Consider the following 19,756-nt stretch of genomic DNA (forward strand, 5'->3'; position numbering starts at 1 on the left):
TTCCTCCCTCTCCACCTGAAAAAAAAGAGTACACTTTATTACCTTATTTTTGCTGTGTGCTTTTAAGTGTTCAAGTGCTTTTATTCTGATGCATTTATCACTGCTTGTTAGTAGCCTAATTAAATTTATCGGTTATTCTAAGCAGTTTTATCTTTGCTCTTAGCATTTGTGCTTCAGGCCAGTTACTTTACATTTAAGAAGGTCCTTGTGGTCTACACTCTTGAGGACAAACCCTTATCAAAACCGTCTCTCCATAAGTCTGCCCAAGCATTTGTAACACTATGTCTGGACATTTCCCATCACTTTCTCCTGGCAACCTGGTCAGCGTGGGCATACTGAGACAGTGTAGCAATTGCTGCATGCTTACTGACAACCCTCTTCTCCTAGCACATCATTCTTCCACCTGCAAGAAATGCATGTACATCAGTAACCTGGAGTCCATGCTCTCTTGCTCCACAGTCAGTAATCCTGACATAGAGGAGATTGCCAGCATAAACACCACACCACTCAGATCATACAGCCAAGCACAAAACACATGCACCTATGCAGAGGTCTTCAATAAAAACTTATCTAAACAGCAGAGACCTCCAAAACACACTCACAAACATTCCACATGCAACACCAAACACATCACACACAGCAGACAACACACCAGTGTCTCACAAACACAGCTCATAAGGCAAAACAATAAACCATCACAGCCCACAAGACATAACAATAAACCAAACACACTAGTCATTGGTGACTCACTTGTGAGACACACCAATGTCCCCCTCACCAGGTTCAGCAAGGAGAAGGCCACAGTCAGTTGTCTGTCTGGTGCCAGAATCCTCCACATCACGCAAGCAGTTAAGTCTCTGCACAAGTATAAGTATGACTCTGTCATTGTACATGTTGGTGTGAATGACTTGAAACGTACCTCCCTGGACTATATGAAGAAAGACATGATTAAACTCTGAGTATGTGTTCCAGGCAGGTATGACCCTAGCCCTAAGCAGCATCCTACCTTCACCAAGAATGATACCACAATATCAACAAAAAATGACTTGACTTCAACAATTGGTTTAGTTTCTGGTGTCATTCCAAGGGGATCCAGTATCTCTATGCCTAGGATGACATGGTCAACAGGCCTCGGTGCTTTGCCAGAGATGTCCTTCACCTATCACCACTGGGTTTCTGGATCCTGGCCAAGGCTCTCACTTCCCCCATTGTGCCTTTTTCAGGCAATGTCCCAAAGACAAACTTTCCAACTTAAAAGATCTGTCAAAAAGCAAATTGAAGGTCATGCTGCTTAATGTTAGGAGCCTTAACCTGAAAATGGGCTCACTGGAGGTCCTCCTTGCACTGGAAGATGCTGATGTCTGTGCAGCCAAGGAAACCTGATTCAGAGCTGCAGAGAAAACCCCTGCCTTACCAGGCTGTACCTCATTCCACACATTCTGACCCCAAAATGAAGTCAGGAAAACTAAGAGTTGTGGTGTCTCTATCTTCATTAAGGACAGGCACACCTCCAGACTGGTTTGCCAGCATGACACACTGGAACTACTCCAAGTACAACTGATAGTTGGCAAGACATCCATCCAAGTTATAGCTAGCTACAGACCCCCCTCCATGACTCAGAACACCCACTCCTCTTACCTGGATCTACTTGACTCCATCAAGGTACCCCCTAACACCCTGATCCTTGGTTACTTCAACTACCCTACCATAGAATGGGTGAACTATTCTTGCACTAATGCACTCTCATAATGATTCCTCAACTTCATCATTTCTAACACACTAGACCAGCTCGTCTCATACCCCACAAGGGGAGATAACATTCTGGACTTGGTTCTTACCAACCTGGGTGACCAATGCACCACTACCATAGTATGTTCTTCCCTGGTGAGATCAGATCATTGGACTGTCTCATTGAAGTTTTTCTCCCACCCAGCCCCCCCCAGCCATAATCAAGCTAAAATACTTCTCAAAAGCTGACTACAACTTCCTAAGAGAGGGTATCTCTAGGTTCACACCCCCCCCAGAGGATGCAGACAACTATGTTGAACATTATGCCAATGCAGTATACAACCATTTGTACAACTGCATGGACTCAGCCATAACCAATACAACTAAAACCTGCTCCTCAAGGAAACACAAATCTGTTTGGTGGACATCCTCTGTCAACAGACTTTCCAACAAAAGGAATAAACTGTTGTCCAAGGGTAAAAGGGAACAAATTCTAAATTGAAAAAAAACTCCCTCCTTAGCCTCAACAAGCAAATTAGATCACTAATGAAAACCTCCAAGGCCAATTATGAATTAAAACTAGCCTCCATAACAAAGGGAAACCATAAAGTCTTCTTCAGTTATGTCAGGATCTCCATACCAAAACCCAAGTTTGTTTCAAATTAGTTCTTAACAGTACCACTTACACTGATCCTGTTGAGCTAGCCAAACTGCTAGCAGATAGGTTCAGTGCAAACTTCACCCCCCTGTCCCCACCCAAAGGCCCTTTTGACATCTCCGATACTTGTCCCACACCTCACATCTCCATAGATCAAGTGTTACAAGCCCTATCCAAGGCAATGAACACAGCTTCCATGGAACCTGATAGCATCCCAGGATGTATTCTGCACCATCTCCAGCAAGAACTGGCTTCACCATTGAGCACCCTATTCAACCACAGCCTAAGTACTGGTTTCATTCCAGCAGAGTAGAGAACTGCCATTGTCATCCCCTTGCACAAAGGTGGTGCCATTACTGGCCCTGGAAACTATCACCCCATTAGCTTGACAAGTCTGTTCCGGAAAGCCATGGAACATATTATTATGGATCTCATAAAAAAGGACATAGGCAATCTCCAAGCACTTGACCCCACCCAGTTCGGATTTGTCAAGGGCAAATCTTGGCTGTTGAACCTGGTTGACTTCTCTGATGCTGTCACCAAGACCCTGGATGAGGGAAAGTCAGTGCATACAGCTTACCTTGACTTGGCCAAGCCCTTTGACACAATCCCTCACTCAGGCATCATCGAAAATCTGACACAACTTGACATAAATCCCTAACTCATCAGGTGGGTGGCCAACTGGTTCACCATCAGGACCCTCAAAGTCAAAATAGGCACCTCCACCTCTGATAGCAGACCTGTCACTAGTGGAGTTCCTCAGGGATCTATCCTGGGACCCCTACTGTTTGCCATCTATTTCTCAGAGGTCCAGGCAATGACAAATGCCTGTGGCTGACCAAGTTTGCTGACGACTGTAAGTTGGGTGCTGTCATTGACTCCCCAGATGATGTTAACATACTGCAAGAGGGTCTCACAGCAACTAATAACTGGTGCCAAAGTCGTGGCCTCAAGCTAAATGCAAAAAAATGTATCATCATACCATTCGGCAAAAACATAACCCCTACTGATTACCACATCAACGGCAGCCACCTAAGCACACAACCTGTGGTGAGAGACCTGGGCACTCAGATTGATAACAACCTCACATTCGACTATCATGTAGTGGTAGTGGTAACAAACGCCTTTTACTTGGTTCATATCATAAGTAAAGGGATTGCATCCTCTCTCATTAAACCAGTAATTGAGTATAACACCCTGTTTGGAATGTACCTCTCCAAATATCTGCACCATCTGGAAAGGCTACAGAAATACCTCACAAAGATAATCCATGGCCTCCAACACCTGTCCTATGCAGACAGGCTCAAATTACTATCACTCTACTTGGCATCATACAGATTGTTCAGGGGTGATCTGTGTCTCGCCTACAAAGCAATCTCAGACCCTGCCCTACTAGAGATGCTCCATATCCATAAGTGTAACTCCTCATGCACTACCCATTCAAAAGACCTGAATCTAATATGCAACATCAACAAAACCTGCTGGAAAGACATGTTTGTCTCCCAGAGGCTGCCCTCCATCTCTGGAATAGACTTCCCATACACGTCAAACACAGCACCTCATTGACCCTTAGTCATGTGATAATGTATGCCTATATATGTGCTCATTTGAATTTTGGTCTTTATCTGATGAAGTTATGTATTTTATCTAATGAAAGCACTTATGTTTTACTGTTTTGTGGTGCAATAAATTGTTGGTGACCTACAGTTTCCTCTTTGCCTTTGTGTGTGGTTAACACATTTGTGCCTTTTTGTGAGACCCTCTTCAAGCGCAACCCTGATGAGTGAATGGAAAACCACAGATTTGTCCCAGGTGTTCCACCTGTGTCCCTGACTGACAGGGGTGATAGGTGCTGACTGATGTTTCTTTTTGGGGATAAACTCTTGGTTAGGCTTGGAAGGGCCTCAGGGACATTAGTCTAGTAACCTCCTATGATCCTCTGATAATGACCAAGACTACTTTTCCAAATTCGACTGCCTTAGCCACAGCAACTTTTCAATTTCATACCCTTCCCATAAAAAAGCAGACCTCAAGCCTTAGCAAGTCTCAATATAATCACCATCTTGACATTTTGGTCAAACAAGCCCAGGGAACTCTAAGTAATCTCATAGCCACATTTAATACACTTGAGCAACCCATTTGTGTATGGCAACTTTTTATTTTATTTCAGCTATCCTTATTAGTTAGACAGCTCAAACTAAAATAGGTTGGCAAACTCCAACAGCAGACTTATTTTACTCTACATGGCAGACTTTAGCTTATTTTCCCCCTGATTACTGGCCCACTTAACCTCACATTTTTAGGAGGCTGAACACCCCAATGACAAAATTTAAACTTTTTCACCACATAATGTTGTTAGACTGCTCCAGCCATACCTTAATTTCAAGTAAAATTTGGATTGAATAACCTTAATGAAATAGCTCTAACCTCATAATTCCCAAACCGGTCATCAACATACCTGAGAAACCCTAAATAAATAAATAAATAATTCCAAAACAACATTCAAATAAAAATAAGCAGCTTGAATGGTTACATGGCTACTTTTAATTGAACTATATGTATTTATTACTTTGGTCAGCAAGCTCCAACAACAGACTTAATTCACCCCATGTGGCGAGCTTTAGGGACGGATTTCCTGATCGCTAGCCCACATAACTTCATGATTCCTGCTACCTTAGCCACCACAGTATTTCAAGCAATAAGATAAGACCCCACGATTCCCGTACTCATCACTATCCTATCATGTTTCACAAACAAGCCCGGGGATCTCTAGACTATGACTGCCTTAGCCGATTCTTTAGTTCAAGTTAATTCTTATAGAATAATTTTCATGAAAAACATCTGGTCCCACAAGTCCCATACCGGTCACCATTTTTCATGTGGGCAAACAAGCCTGGGGAACTCTAAACTGAAAATGAGTGTAAGCAGCTCAAAAACGTGGATGGCACTCTCTAGTCAAAGTTGCTAGCTCAAATTCTACACTGGGAAAACACTTCTGAATCTTAACAGCAAGCTCCAGCTGTGGACTTAAATTTAATCCTTAAAGATAGCTGAGCACACACACCCTGTGGAGGACTTTAACCTAAATGGTTCCCTGATTGCTAGCGCACATATACCGTGGTTTCTTTTGTTACAATTAAGCCCGGGAAGCTCTAAACTCAACCTTAAGAGCCCAAACAAGAGGAAGGCATTAACTGCATCCTTCATAGTTGCGTTTATTCCACATATTAACGTTTATGTACTTAATGTAATAAACAAATAAATTAGATAATGGAAAAAAGTTTTAGTCTTGGCAGATCTGATGAAGGCTCTATGAAAGCGCTGCAGCACTTAGACACAGGAAAAGCTAACTGAGTATAAGCTAATTGAAATTAATTTGGAATGGATATACTGTTAATAACTGAAGATGTATTATGAAATCTGTCTTAATAGCTTATTTTTTGTTAAAATTAATAAAAATGAATGATATTGTGTAACCACACCCGCAAACACTCCAAGTAAATTCCACTATGACGTCACAATTTCAACAATAAAGTTCGAACCACCCACCTCCCCTATGATGAAGTAGGTGGGAACTGACTTGGAAACCTCCCTTAAAATGTGAATAAAACCATGTAAAATTTCTCTGTTAAATCAGTCTACTAAACAGCACTCATCTGCCAGCATAATAACATTACTGAAACAAGGACTGAGTAGCTGATTATTTATTCTCACATATAAGACAACAGAAGAAAATATTCTCCCTCTATTACAGCATGACCCACAAGAAGAATCTAATTGTGGGATTCACCCAGTGAAGACACCCAGTGAGACACCCAGAGTCAGCAAGTAGATAATATGGTTACAACAGTAAAAAGGGAAGAAACAATGTGGTCAGTTCAGAACCCAGTTCTGTCAACATAAAACAGAAAACTCAATTAAATCAAAGGAGGACTATAAGAAACTGATATGAGAGAGAAAAAAGAAAAATTGAATGACAAATTTTCTTTACACTTGCTAGTTGTGGAGGAGACTAAGATATGAAATAACTCATGCCAGTGTATGTTACAGCAGAAGTTGAACCTACCTACAAATTAGGACAATTATTCAAATTTGAAAGACCTAGAGATGAACCATGTTAAATTCAACAATGTTTAATGGGAAGATGATACCTAAATGACAGCAATAAAGGCTATAGAAGTGAAAGTAGGAGATGATAAAAAACAAGTTGAACTTTTTTTACCACATGCATTCAAACTATGTACTTGGTATTGTTAAAGAGATCTATCTACAAGAAGAGAAAACATCATACAAACATGCTATAGCGCACTACACTAACTTACAAGAAAGATTAGAGTGGCAATGCCCATAGTGAAAGGGAACGTGTTATAAGATGAGGAAAAGCAGAAAAGAGTATTGTGCTATAGGAATACTAAAAGGAAATGATTCAAGTCAGGAAACATAGCCTTCATACTTGTGACACCAGTAGAAAATACATTTTAGCTTATTAGCAAGGATGTCTGCAAATACACACTATGTGCACTATAGCAAACAGTATCCAGCTGTTAGACTATGGTCTACAAGCAGCTGAGACTTGAGCATATAAAGTGGGCCCCTAAACACACACATGTTCACATAAATATATTGGGTCAGAATACTTTCAACAAACTGTTGTCAGTGAACAGAGTAGTAAATACATAGTAAGAAAATTTTATTTTTTAAAAAAATATACAGTTTTTAAAATTTCCTTTCAAATGTAAAAAAAGTGCTAAAATCAACTGTCACACTTCAGAGGCGCCCACATGGACATGCATTTATGACTTCTTTATGTTGTAAACAAAGCTGCTGCCACAGGTATTCAGCCCTTTCCACCTTAGCTTTGTTTTCATTAAATGATTATTGCTTAGGGAAGAGGGCATGAGGAACCATCTCTCATACTGGCCTAATTTCTAATTGGGGAGGATAAGAGGTACAAACTGTACAGAGGCTATGGAACCACAAGTCAGATACTGTATGGTGGTGGTTTATGTCTTTGACCAGACATTTCTTTTGGCTGGAGTTCTTCGGTAGACTGTTGAATACTCTTAATAGAGTTGCAGTTGACTCCTTAATACCTGTACTTTCTTACACTGAGATGTAGTTGCCTTATCAGTTTGCTTCTGTTTGCTTACCTGCTTTTGTTGAATTTGTTCTGTCCTGGTCTTCTTGTTTTCAGAATCATCAGATTTCCATGGATTCAGCTTAGAGTCGGCTGCCTGCTTGTTGCTGCTACAGACATACTTCCTCTATGGCCTTTGATTCTCAGCACAAATCCATTCCAGTCTTTCAGAAACAAGAAGCAAGAATACCGTCGTGATACCATTCATGTCTGAACAGTTTTCTCTGTCTTTGCAGCTACATTGTTCAAAGACTGGCTGTGTGAGTAGTGTACGATTACACCTGTGTCAAGCTAATAATGATGTTGTTTTTTCATTGTTGATAAACAAGTATGGAATAATTATGGGAACAGAGACAAAACTGAAATTTGTTTTTAATTTGTAATACCATTAAACTTAGCAAGAACTAGGTGTGTAAACTGTAATGACTGACATAGTTTAACAGAAAGCAACAAAATTTCTAAGTGCTTTAATTATTGTGCCAGATTTGTATATATGTGTTGAAATAATTAAAAAATGTTATATGTCTATGTGAGATGCAGTAAAGATAAACATACTTAATAGGAGACTTTAAATATTTTGGTTGAAGTAAATGCTGTTGTGTTAATGTCATTGATTCATTAGCTTATCCTGAAATGAGCATTAATAAACACGTTCATCTTAATAATGTGAAAGAAGAAAGGGTTATACATTTATAGTCTGCCAGTGTGTAGTATTTTATATGGGAAAACTGCAAGTATATTGCACACAAGTATTTCAGAACATTTAAGAGCTACTGAGAAGGGTATTAATCTTTTTTTACCCCACCCACCCAGACTAAGCCTCCCCTACCTGTACCCAATTAGCCCATTTAGTCTAAGGTAGGGGGAGCTGCATCCCTGGGTTAGGCAAGAACCTTATGGTCCATTTGTTCCTGCGCAGGAATCCCAGTCAGTTTATCCACTCCACATTGAGAGTCAGGTTGTAGGGAACAGGCCAACTTGCTGATTCTGGGGGGGGCTACCATCTCGCCTCATACAGCACCTTCCTCTCCTACAGTGATTCTTCTGAGCTCCACTATGTACTGCTGTCTGAGGAGAAGCATGGATCCATACACTGAATTCTCCTCTCCTTACTGTGTGACTGCACATGGCAGCACAGGTTCTCTAGGCTTCAGTTCTGGGGGGATGATGTTGGAGCACCTACAATTCCTGATAGGTGCCATCCATGTGGCCAGCCTCCCTCCACACAGGATTGGTGGGCTGGCGATGGCTGCTCATTCCAATCCTCCCCCACCAGCTCCTAAAGAAGACTGAGCCACTATTTGAATTTGAGTTACCTGAGACATAGTCAGGACTTTATCCCTACAGCCATGCAGCTGGCTAAAGAAGGGAATTAATCTTAATGAATTACTTTTACTGAGTTTTGTCCTACATTTTGTAGGTGCATATATATATATATATATATATATATATATAAACAGTATGTTTGTTTATGTGTGTGAGTATGAGTGACTTTGTATATGTATAGTTATATCTAAACATATATGTATATGTATGTGTATGTCTGGTTATATATTAATTCATCATCTAAGTAAAGCACCAAATTAAAATTAATTGATCATAACTGCTGAAAGGGACAAACTGTTCAAAATGTAAAAAGAAAAATAACTTTCAAATATGTTCTTTTCTTTTTTTGCAGGGGGTAAACGTCCTTGCACCACCCCCCCACCCCCACACTCCCTGCTAATTATGTATATACATATATATATATATATAGAGAGAGAGAGAGAGAGAGACATACACACGCACACACACACATATATATATATATATATATATATATATATATATATATGTATGTGTGTGTGTGTGTGTGTGTATATATATATATATATATATATATATATATATATATATCAACTCCAAGATCAGACTACAGTGGGAAAAGGACAAATTCATTAACCCGCTCTGTGCTGCAATGTCACAAAGCAAAAAAGATAACTGTGGTCAGCTGATTTTCAATGACACATACCTGCTTTTCCTCACTGGAAATTCAATAAAGTGAATTTTCAACTGATGGTATGTATACTGTATTCCTCAAACTGTCATGCCTATTTAAGTAGCAGCTCATGTGAGCTACTTGGAAAACCAGTGTCCAGCTGTCAGACTATGGTCTACATGCAGCTGAGATTTGAGCATATGAAGTGGACTCCTACACATGCACATGTTCCCATAACTATATTGGGTCTGAATACCTTCATCAAACTGTTTCATTTGTCATAAAAGGAACTGTTGACTTGGTCAATTCCTGTTTTGCTATTGTAGTAGCAGCAGCTTGGTGTATTTGATATAAACATTTATAGTAAATATATTAATTTAAAAGTAAAGTTTAAAAGTAAACTGAAAAGTTCTTAACTTAAATTTATGTAAGCCTTCTCATTAAAGTTAATACTGACCTACCAGCTAAAGTTCTTAATTTAAAATTGACATTAACCTACCCATCAAAGTTATTAAATTAAAACTGGAATTAACATGCCCAATAAAGTTAACTTCAACTTCAACTTTATTAAAGTGCCTGTAACCAAGCTCTGTACAGATTGAAATAAAATATATTATTGAACAAGTAAAATAATAAATCAATAAAATAATAAAATATAAAGTACTAGGGAAAAAACAAGTAAGTATAAAACTTAAGATCAGCCATTGCATTTTAAATATCATCAATGATGTAAAAGTATGTTCAAAGCTAATTAAGAACAGCACACTATTTTATACAGCACTAGTGCTATCAGATTGTGCCAGCTAACGGCATGCTGTTAACAACTCTTAAATGAGTGTATCAATTCAGCAAGAATTGGGCCCTCCCTTAGCTAATCAGGTAGCAGGTTCCAAAGATACAAGCAAATGCCAGAGAACAGGAAGACATTAGGACAGTAGATGGAACAGACAGCAGCCCACCTAGCTTGTACCAGGTCAGAAGATCCCATATGCAGTGGGAGCCAAGCAGTGTAGGGTAAGGTAGACTAACACAATGCCTTTATCCATAATCCTCTGTTTGATAGCCAGAGTCGACTCTGCAGAGCCATTGTGATATAATGGTACCTGGACACCCCAGTGAGTAACCTGTCTGCATAGCTTTTTGTACCCTAGCTGCAGTCAAGATTTGTGTCATTTGAAACTGTCATAAATCTACCCACTAAACCCCTGAATTTAAAACTGACAAAAACCTAGCTACTAAAGTTCTTAACTAAAAAACTTACCTAAACATACCCACAGAAGTCTTTAACTCATAACAGACATTAACCTACCCAGTAAAATTCTTAAAAGTGATAGAAACATACCCATTAACATTACTAACTTGAGACTGCCATTAACCCACTTGGAGTGGCTTAGGTAGTGTCACACACAGTGCAGGTATGAGCATGCAGTTGCATTTTGAGAGTAAAACCAGAGAAAGGTGTTTCCTACTGCATACAAAGCTACAAAGAGCATGGGTTATACAAAGTGAGTCATGGGAAAGTTACTGACAGAATCAGTTGTAGGTCATGTTTTCTATAGGAAAAGAAACAGATAAACTTCAAGACAGTGATTAAGTATGCTGGTAAATATATGCTCTCCACAGTACTTCAAAGAGTTCCAAAATGCACACGTCTAGAAACTACTAAAGTATGTTCCCTTAGACTTCTCTCTTTCAAAGTCTCTTTTTTTAATTAAGGGGAAGAAGTGTTGTCACAAATAAAGCAGTATCTTTCACTCTGTTATTTCAGTGTAGCACAGTGACTGCTGGTAAGGGTACTGTCCTATAACATTCATTATTGCTGTACAGAATTAAGCAAAAAATGGCACAGTCATACATATGGTAGCAGTGGAGTGACAGCATTGTTGCAACACGAATATGATGTTTAGTGAAACTCGCACAAATTGTCAGAGATCAATAACATGTTTACAGTGGGGTGGGGTTGGGGCAGCAGAGGTACAGGAAGCCATCCTAGTGCTTACAGTGATCAACTGACCTGCTACATGTCCTCCTGCTACACTTCTGAATGTCGTCTGGCATTCAGAGGCTTATAATTAAACACATCTTAATAATTTACTGGTGTAATGAGATCAACTTAATGGTGTCATAAAATCAGCTTCTGTCACAGATAAAGACTATCTTACTGAGGGAAGCAAATCTTAAAACAAGTATTTGCATTTCTAGATATGACCCTGCTATCGCTGTCAATTATTAATAACAAATGGTGGTAGTGTGCATGTCTGTACAATGATTTCATTTTTTCCTATATGACAGGAAAGTACATCATTAAAAGTGCATTAACAGAAGGCTGTAACGCCTGTTACTGTACCCTCACTGATGCAGAAGAGCTTTGAGAAGAGCATATCTCTTTTGCAGAGATTATAAAAAAGATACAGTAACATTTTCAGTATTTTGCATCTCTGTACACTTTGGAACTTATAGTACCTGCAAGGAGCAAGCTAATTCAGTATGCACACATCAAAGTGTGTGTGTGTGTGTGTGTGTGTGTGTGTGTGTGTGTGTGTGTGTGTGTGTGTGTGTGTGTGTGTGTGTGTGTGCATACATATGCATGGGTGCATACAGCAGAGTCTTGGCCTGCCAATCGCCCAGAGCACCACACATCTTCTGTTCCCCCCACAGACAAAGAAGCACTTCATCAAGAATTAATCCTTACAAATCAGTGGTGTTCAGAGAAATGTCTTAAACTAAATGGAAAAAAAACTGCAGCATAGCTAATGCTGCATTTCATACAGAAATGGTAGCCAGGGATCACTGCACCTGGGTCGACAATTCCTTCACCTCTGACCATGTTGCGTTAGTAGTTAAGAAGTCCCTCTATGTAGCACAACACAACTGATTTTCAAAGGTATCTCTTCTAGGTCAAAGGATGTTATTGTCCCTCTGTACTCTGTTCTAATTAGACCAATTATTTCATACAATGCCTCTTTTTACATGTACCTAGCCAGACATACTGTGCAGCTTGAAAGACCTCAAATGTTCATGATGAAACATATTATTGCCCTAAAAACCATTAGCTACTGAATCAGACTAGAAACCCCATCCCTATATTCTGCGTATTATAGGCCCTAGCATGGAGATCTGTGCCTGTCAAAACAATCTATGAACAAGCAAAAGAAATCTGCAGATGTAAACCAAACATACCCAAAAGGGTATAAACTCATAAGAAACAAAAAAAGTAGAACAAATATGGACAGAGCTTCACTCAACAGTTTTAATGCAGAGCTCCAAAAACTAAGCACTTTCACCATGCACAGATGGCTTCATCAGAGTTAATAGGAGTCATTAAACAAAATACATTTATACAGCTGTCAATCACTCATACGCCAATCACATCCCTACACATAATCAACATATTCATTTAAAAAACTATACTGCTCATTAGTCCAAAAATAATTTAAAACAATATACATTAAATGCATGTAGAATGTATATACACACAAATGTGCCAAGACAGTACTGTATATGTGCATAATAAATCCTTAAAAAACATATTTCTAAATACTGCTAATAAATATATATTAATAATGCTAAAAAGCAAAAAAACACTTATTAAGAATTATAAAATAATTATAATAGAACAATATTGTAGGGGCTAAAATAACTCAAGGCATACAAATAAATTAAACGTCATATACCCTTTGTTTCAACACTGGCATAATTGATATATGGTCATTCAAACCTGGTTGACAAGTTGCATTTAAGCTAACTTGCCATTTGTATTCCAATAATTCAACTTTAAGTTTGTCACCCCCCCCCCCTTTCACTAGAAATCACCATATCAATCACAAAGAAGATAAACTTCTTATAGTTTGGGCAGCTAATACTGTATATATAGGACATTATGCATGTCCCTGTTCTTAATAGCCCTAAGATGTTCAGCTACCCTGTCCTTTAATCTACGTGTCGTTTTTCCTACGTAAAATCCTGGGCATGAAGTACAAGTTGCTAAGTAGACCACCATTTTTGAGTTGCAACTACATCTACCCGGACAAGGTATTGGCCTATTGTATCCAAAAGCTGTCACACAGGGACCATCGTTTATAAATTTACAGTACCTACATGCTCCACATTTGTGCATTCATGAGCATGTCATTTTTAACCTTTGCCCTTCCAAAAAATCTTTAATGTTTCTTCCCCTTGAGAAGACCACTCGTGGGGACTGTCCCAGTTCTTTCTTTAATTCAGTATCAAAGGTTACTTCCCATGATCGATTGACAATCTCTAATAACTCGGGTACTTGATAGATGTACTTCAAAATTAATGCTTTAGGAGCAAAAGTGTCAATTCTTTTCTCTGGACTTTAATTAACTCCCCATAAAATAGGGTTAAATGAGGTATCTCTTTTCCTAGTCACCTCATTATGTACTGCTATAAGAAATTTCAGGGAATATCCTCTAGCCAGGAACATTCCTATCAAGGTATGTAGCTCCTGTTGGTAGGTACTGTTGCCACTGGTAAGTCATGACAGCCTTACCATTTGCCCTTAACAATGCTTTTACGTTTATGGGGGGGGGATGACAACTTTGATAACAGAGTAATGAATTGTGGCATGTTTCCTTTCTGAAAATATTACCCTGCAGACCTCCTGGTGTTTTAATAAGTTTAATATCCAAAAAGTCTATCACTTCACTGTTCCACCTGCTAGTAAATGTAAAAAATGATGTAGTAGTATTGAGGTAGTCTATAAATTGTTTGGCTTCTTCTTCGCTACCTGTCCATAAAACCAGTATGTCATCTAAAAAACGATTTTATAAAGCTATTTGGTCCTGAAAGGGGAATTGAAAAACAAACATTTGCTTCCCAATGTAGGAGAACTAAATTAGAAAATAGGGGGGCGCATTTAGCTCCCATCGCAACCCCTGAAATCTGATGGTAAATTTCCCCCTCAAATTTTTTTTTTAACACCAATTCCATAAATGCTACCACAATATTCAGCCTAACTCCACTCAGTTGTCTACTTTTCACAAGACTCTCTAAAATAGCTAATGAACTCTTCATGTGGGATAACCGAAAAAAGATTAACCACATCGATGGTAAGGAACGACCAATTATTGTCATCTCTACTGAGGGTACTCAAACGTTCGAGACAATGCCAAGAGTCTTTTAATATATGGGCAACTCCAGTCACAACCTGTTGTATTCCCTTATCCACATAAGCTGCCATAGGCTTAGTTTTGGAGCCTCTTGCCGCCACTATCGGCCTAAATGGAAGATCATTTAGATTTTTATGGATTTTAGGGATACCAAAAACAACAGGTGTGACTGGGTGTTCAACATTTAGAAACTGAAATTCAGTCTCTTGAATAGCCCCTTGAAACAGCGCATCTAGCAGAAACAAAATTATTTTGTGGTAAGCAATATTCAGTTCGTTTTTAGAGATCCTCTGGGAAGTGGTGTAATCATCCAAAATATTTTGCATTTTAGATACATAATCAAAGTGGGACATAATGATAACCCCATCTGCCTTATCAGGCTTCATGATTCTGACCTCAGTATTATTAGCCAAATCAAGTAGTGCATTCCTTTCATCCTAAGTGACGCTGTCATCATTAACAGTATTGTGTTTCTTCTTGGTTAAACTTCTAATACCATTAATACACAACTTTTCAAAAGTTAACACATCCTTATGCACAGGTGGTATAAATATACTTTTCCTACTAAGACCTGGAGGTAGCAAACTCTTCTGAGCATTCTGGTCTTTAAAAACAATGACAAATTCAATTGCCTTGTAAACAATTTCAAACTTGTGTAAACATCCACAATATTAAAATAAAACACAGGGACAAAAGTAAAACCTATTCACCACAAATTGTGGTGTGCTTCTTTAATCTCTAAGGCACTGAAATTGTAAACAGTAAACCCAGCTTTTTTACTGATGTCAGAAATGGGTGTTTCACTCTGAATCACAGAGTACAAATGGAAATTGTCCAGTTCACAGTCCCCACTTCCAGCCCTTGTCTGATAATCACAGTTTAACAGTCAATGTCTCTTCCTGTTGTTGGACCACTGACTCTTCCTGTGATATCTGTTCCTCTGTTGTTGCTGCTGCTGCTGTGTACCATATTGTTGGTTCACTTGGGCCTCTCCCCTCTTATTTATCAAACGCTCCAATCTCCTCAATTCTGGAGACTGGTCTAAAAACATTGTTGTTCATCAATCAAATCATTTGTATTACAGTCAAAATTGTCCATACCAGAATCAGTACCATTTTTATAAGTCCATTCCCCTTTCTTAACATACGTTATTCACATTAGTGTTAGAAATACCAAAAGAATATGCTGTATTATTTTTATAATCACTCATATGTCTTGAAAGCTTTTTGATTTTAGTTTTTACATTTTTAACAACAAACTTTTCAATATTGCTTAGCACAGGACAATAATTTTTAGCATATTGAAAAAACAGTAAATCATTAATTATACTTTCATTTAAGGAGACAATCTGTTTTTCAAGTATAGCTAACTTACTCTGATTGTTTTTGACAATAATGTCCAACATCTCTAAGCCAGTCTTGTTGAATAAGTCCACAAGTTCCTTGTACGCCAAAGATCCACTGTCAATGCCAGTTGGTAGTTTCCAAATTCTAAGGCCCTTCGGTACCTGTTTCAATGCCATAGATTTTTTAAGAAACACATTACCTAGTTGTAGGCCTCTGAATTTGCAACAAACACCATTAAACTGATCAAGTTGCTTTTTTAATAAAGGTGTATCTCTTCTCTCCTCATTCGAGACCAAGAAGTTAACCTGCAGATGTTACTAGTCAGTTCTAGGAGTCTAAACAAGAAACTCCACTCCCTACAAGCCCTTCTCACCTTGGAAGACATTGATGTCTGTGTAATGACTGAGACCAGGTTAAAAACAGCAGAGAGCATTCTGGCTGTGCAGAGCTGTAACACAGTCCACATGTTTAGATCAGCTACTGCGCAGGAGAGGAAAAAAAGATGAAGGTGTTTCAAACTTTATCCTGAAGAAACTCACATCAAGGCTTGTAAAGCAACATGATGTACTACAGCTTCTCTACATCCAAATAACCATCAGAAAGGTCCCATACCATATATATTAGCTAGCTATGGAACTCCATCTATGACACAAAGAAGCCAAACCATCTAAATACAGGAACTAGAATCACTCAGTATTCAACCCAATACCATTTTCTTAGGTGATCTAAACGATCCAACTATAGCATGGGAAACCTGCACTACCACTAGTAGACTAGCACAGATCCCTGGACTTTGTCAATACAAACACTCTGGAACAATTAGTCAGGGTACCCACTAGGAGGAATAGCACCTTGGACCTTATCCTTACTAATATAACAGCATCTTGCACCATCCTTTGTGTATCTTCATCACTTGTTAGGTCTGACCTTAAAGCAGTCTCACCTAAAACTGAAACCAGAGGTTCCTTCCATCGAAGGTACCTTTATAAATTTCTGTAAGACAAACTACCTACTCCTAAGTGATACATTAACAACCTTCAAATCCCCAGCAAATGTAGTTAACTCCACTGAATACATGGAAATGTACACCACCAAACTATACCAGCATGTAAACAGCTCATAGATGCAGCTCTACCTCATAGCAACAAGCTCAAGGCAAACCCCAGAAACAAACCCATTATGGTGGAACAATAATATCAGCAAACGTTACAGTAAAAGGAAAACAAATTTGACCAAAACTAAGAACGGTAATTTGAGAATGTTAGATCCCTTGCCACTGAAATAATCAAACAATTCAGGAACTTAGTAAAATCCACCAAAACCAAGTTTGATGCTAAAATAGCTACTCAAGCCAAAGGCCATCACAAGACCTTTTTAGCTAGGTTCATAATCTCAAAAGCACAGCACAACAATGCACTGAGCTGATTGTGAAAAATGTTACGTACATTAAGGCTGTAGGGATAGTGAGCCTTCTGACTGATAAAGTTAGCTCTAACTCTACCATTCTCTCCCCTCCATCTGTCCCTTAAGATATACCTAAAACTGGCTCATCTCCAGTTATTACACAAGACCAAATCCTAAAAGTGCTATCAAAGCTAAAAATACTGCATCTATGGGTCGTGTCAATTTCCCTGGATGCATCTTTAATAGCATGAAGCATGATTTAGCCACACCATAACAACACTGTTAAATCTCAGCCTCCATAAAGATTTTGTACCAAGCAAATGGAGCACAGCTGCAGCCATTCCCCTGCATAAGGGACAACCATCCACAGACTTAAGCAATTACAGACTCATAAGTCTGACCAGCCTCATATTCAAAGCCATGCAAAGACTTATCATGGAACAGATCAATCAGGGCATTGGGAACCTCAAAACACTGGTCCCATCTCAGTTTGGATTCATCAAGGGTAGGTCATGTATTCTCAACCTGGTGGACCAAAGGTCATCAAAGCCATATCTCTCAACTGTACAGATTTTCACAGAATTTTCCAATTTTTGCCATGTATTTTTGGTCTGTTTCTCATAAAATTGTGGTTTTCTGGCATATCACTGGAAAATTATTGAGGGTTGAGGTCAGAAAAATAATGGCAGAAATTTGAGTTTCAGACTTCATACCCTTCAGAAAATTCATGCTAATGAAAACCCTGTTATTCTATCAAGCTTCTAAGTTTGTAAGAGCAATATTTGAAATGTGTCTGTATTTTTGGGTCTTTCTACCCCCATTATTTATGGCTTTGTCCAGATTTCTTTCTGTTAGAAGTTGAGAGGTATGATCAAAGCAATGGATGAAGACAAAATGGTGCACACCACATACCTTGACCTGGTCAAAACTTTTGACACAATTCCCCACTCAGGTATAGTTGAAAAGCTAAATATACTGAGAATAAACCTCTATGTTTAGAGCTAGCTCTAGCTGCTAGTACAAGGGTCTAGGGAACTACTAAAGGGGCGGTGAATACCGCACAACATGGTTGGGCTAATATATGCCTTCAGGCAGATAGCCCAGTACCAACCTATGAACCTATGTCACCTGCTAGATTGTCAACTGGCTCACAGAACGTATCATCATGGAACTTATAAACAAAAACATTGGCAATCTCCAAACTCTGGACCCCACCTAGTTCGGGTTTGCAAAAGGCAGATCATGTCTTCTAAACCTAATAGACTTCTTTGAAGCAGTCACCAAAGCCGTAGATGAAGGTAAGGTGGTTCACACAGCCTGTCTAGATCTCTCCAAGGCTTTCGACACCATCCCCCACTCTGGAATTACAGATAAACTCACTAAACTAGGTATAAATCCTTATGTCACAAGATGGGTTGCCAAATGGCTCATTGACAGAACCCACACTGTGAAAGTAGCAGACTCCAAAAACGACTTCAGACCAGTGATGAGTGGAGTACCACAGGGTCCAGTCCTAGGTCCTCTCCTGTTTGGTATCTATTTCTCTGAAGTACAAGCTAAGACAGAATGTCTTTGGCTAATGAAGTTCCCAGATGACTGCAAACTAGGAGTCATAACTGAAATTCCTAACAATGTGGACATCTTACAAAAGGGCCTCAGTCTGACAGATGCTGGGTATCAAAGCCATGGCCTCAAGCTCAATGCCAAAACTTGCATTGTCATCCCTTTTGGTAAAAACTCTGTACCCATGAACTGTTACATAGATGGTAGTCTACTTAACACTGAAAGTGTGATAAGAGACCTTGGGACACAGGTGGACAGTAGTCTCTCCTTTGATAATCACATCGCCACAGTAGTCAGGAAATCCTTCTACATGGCACACCTCAACACAAAAGGTGGCGAAAGCCAGGGTACCCTTTTGGCTATGCTTATATAGGCCATAGGGCCAATAGCCTAGTACCTACCTATGAACTTATGAACCTAAGCTAGGACACAGGAAATCAAAATACTGGAAGTTATCTCCAGAAAGAGACCAGTCACCAGTAAAGTCCCCCAAGGATCTGTGCTAGGATCTCTCCTGTTTCGCATCTACTCTTCTAAAGTAAAAGCCAAAACCAAAGAGCTCTGACTGTCTAAGTTTGCAGATAACTGCAAGTTAGAAGCAGTCACTGAATCCCCAAATTACTTAGTCATCCTGCAGGAAGGTTTGTGCTAAATAAATAACTGGGTCCAAATTCATGGACTGACATTTAATGCAAAAATGCATTATTGTGTCCTTTGGGAAGTCATCTACCCCAGGGAACTACTACATTGACAATAAACTCATACCAGTTGGCCCAGATTTGGGGGATTTGAGAACTTATGTGGACAATG

This window comes from Protopterus annectens, chromosome 12.part0 (assembly GCF_019279795.1).
Source record: "Protopterus annectens isolate FY-2018-M chromosome 12.part0, PAN1.0, whole genome shotgun sequence".
Classification (NCBI taxonomy): Eukaryota; Metazoa; Chordata; order Ceratodontiformes; family Protopteridae; genus Protopterus; species Protopterus annectens.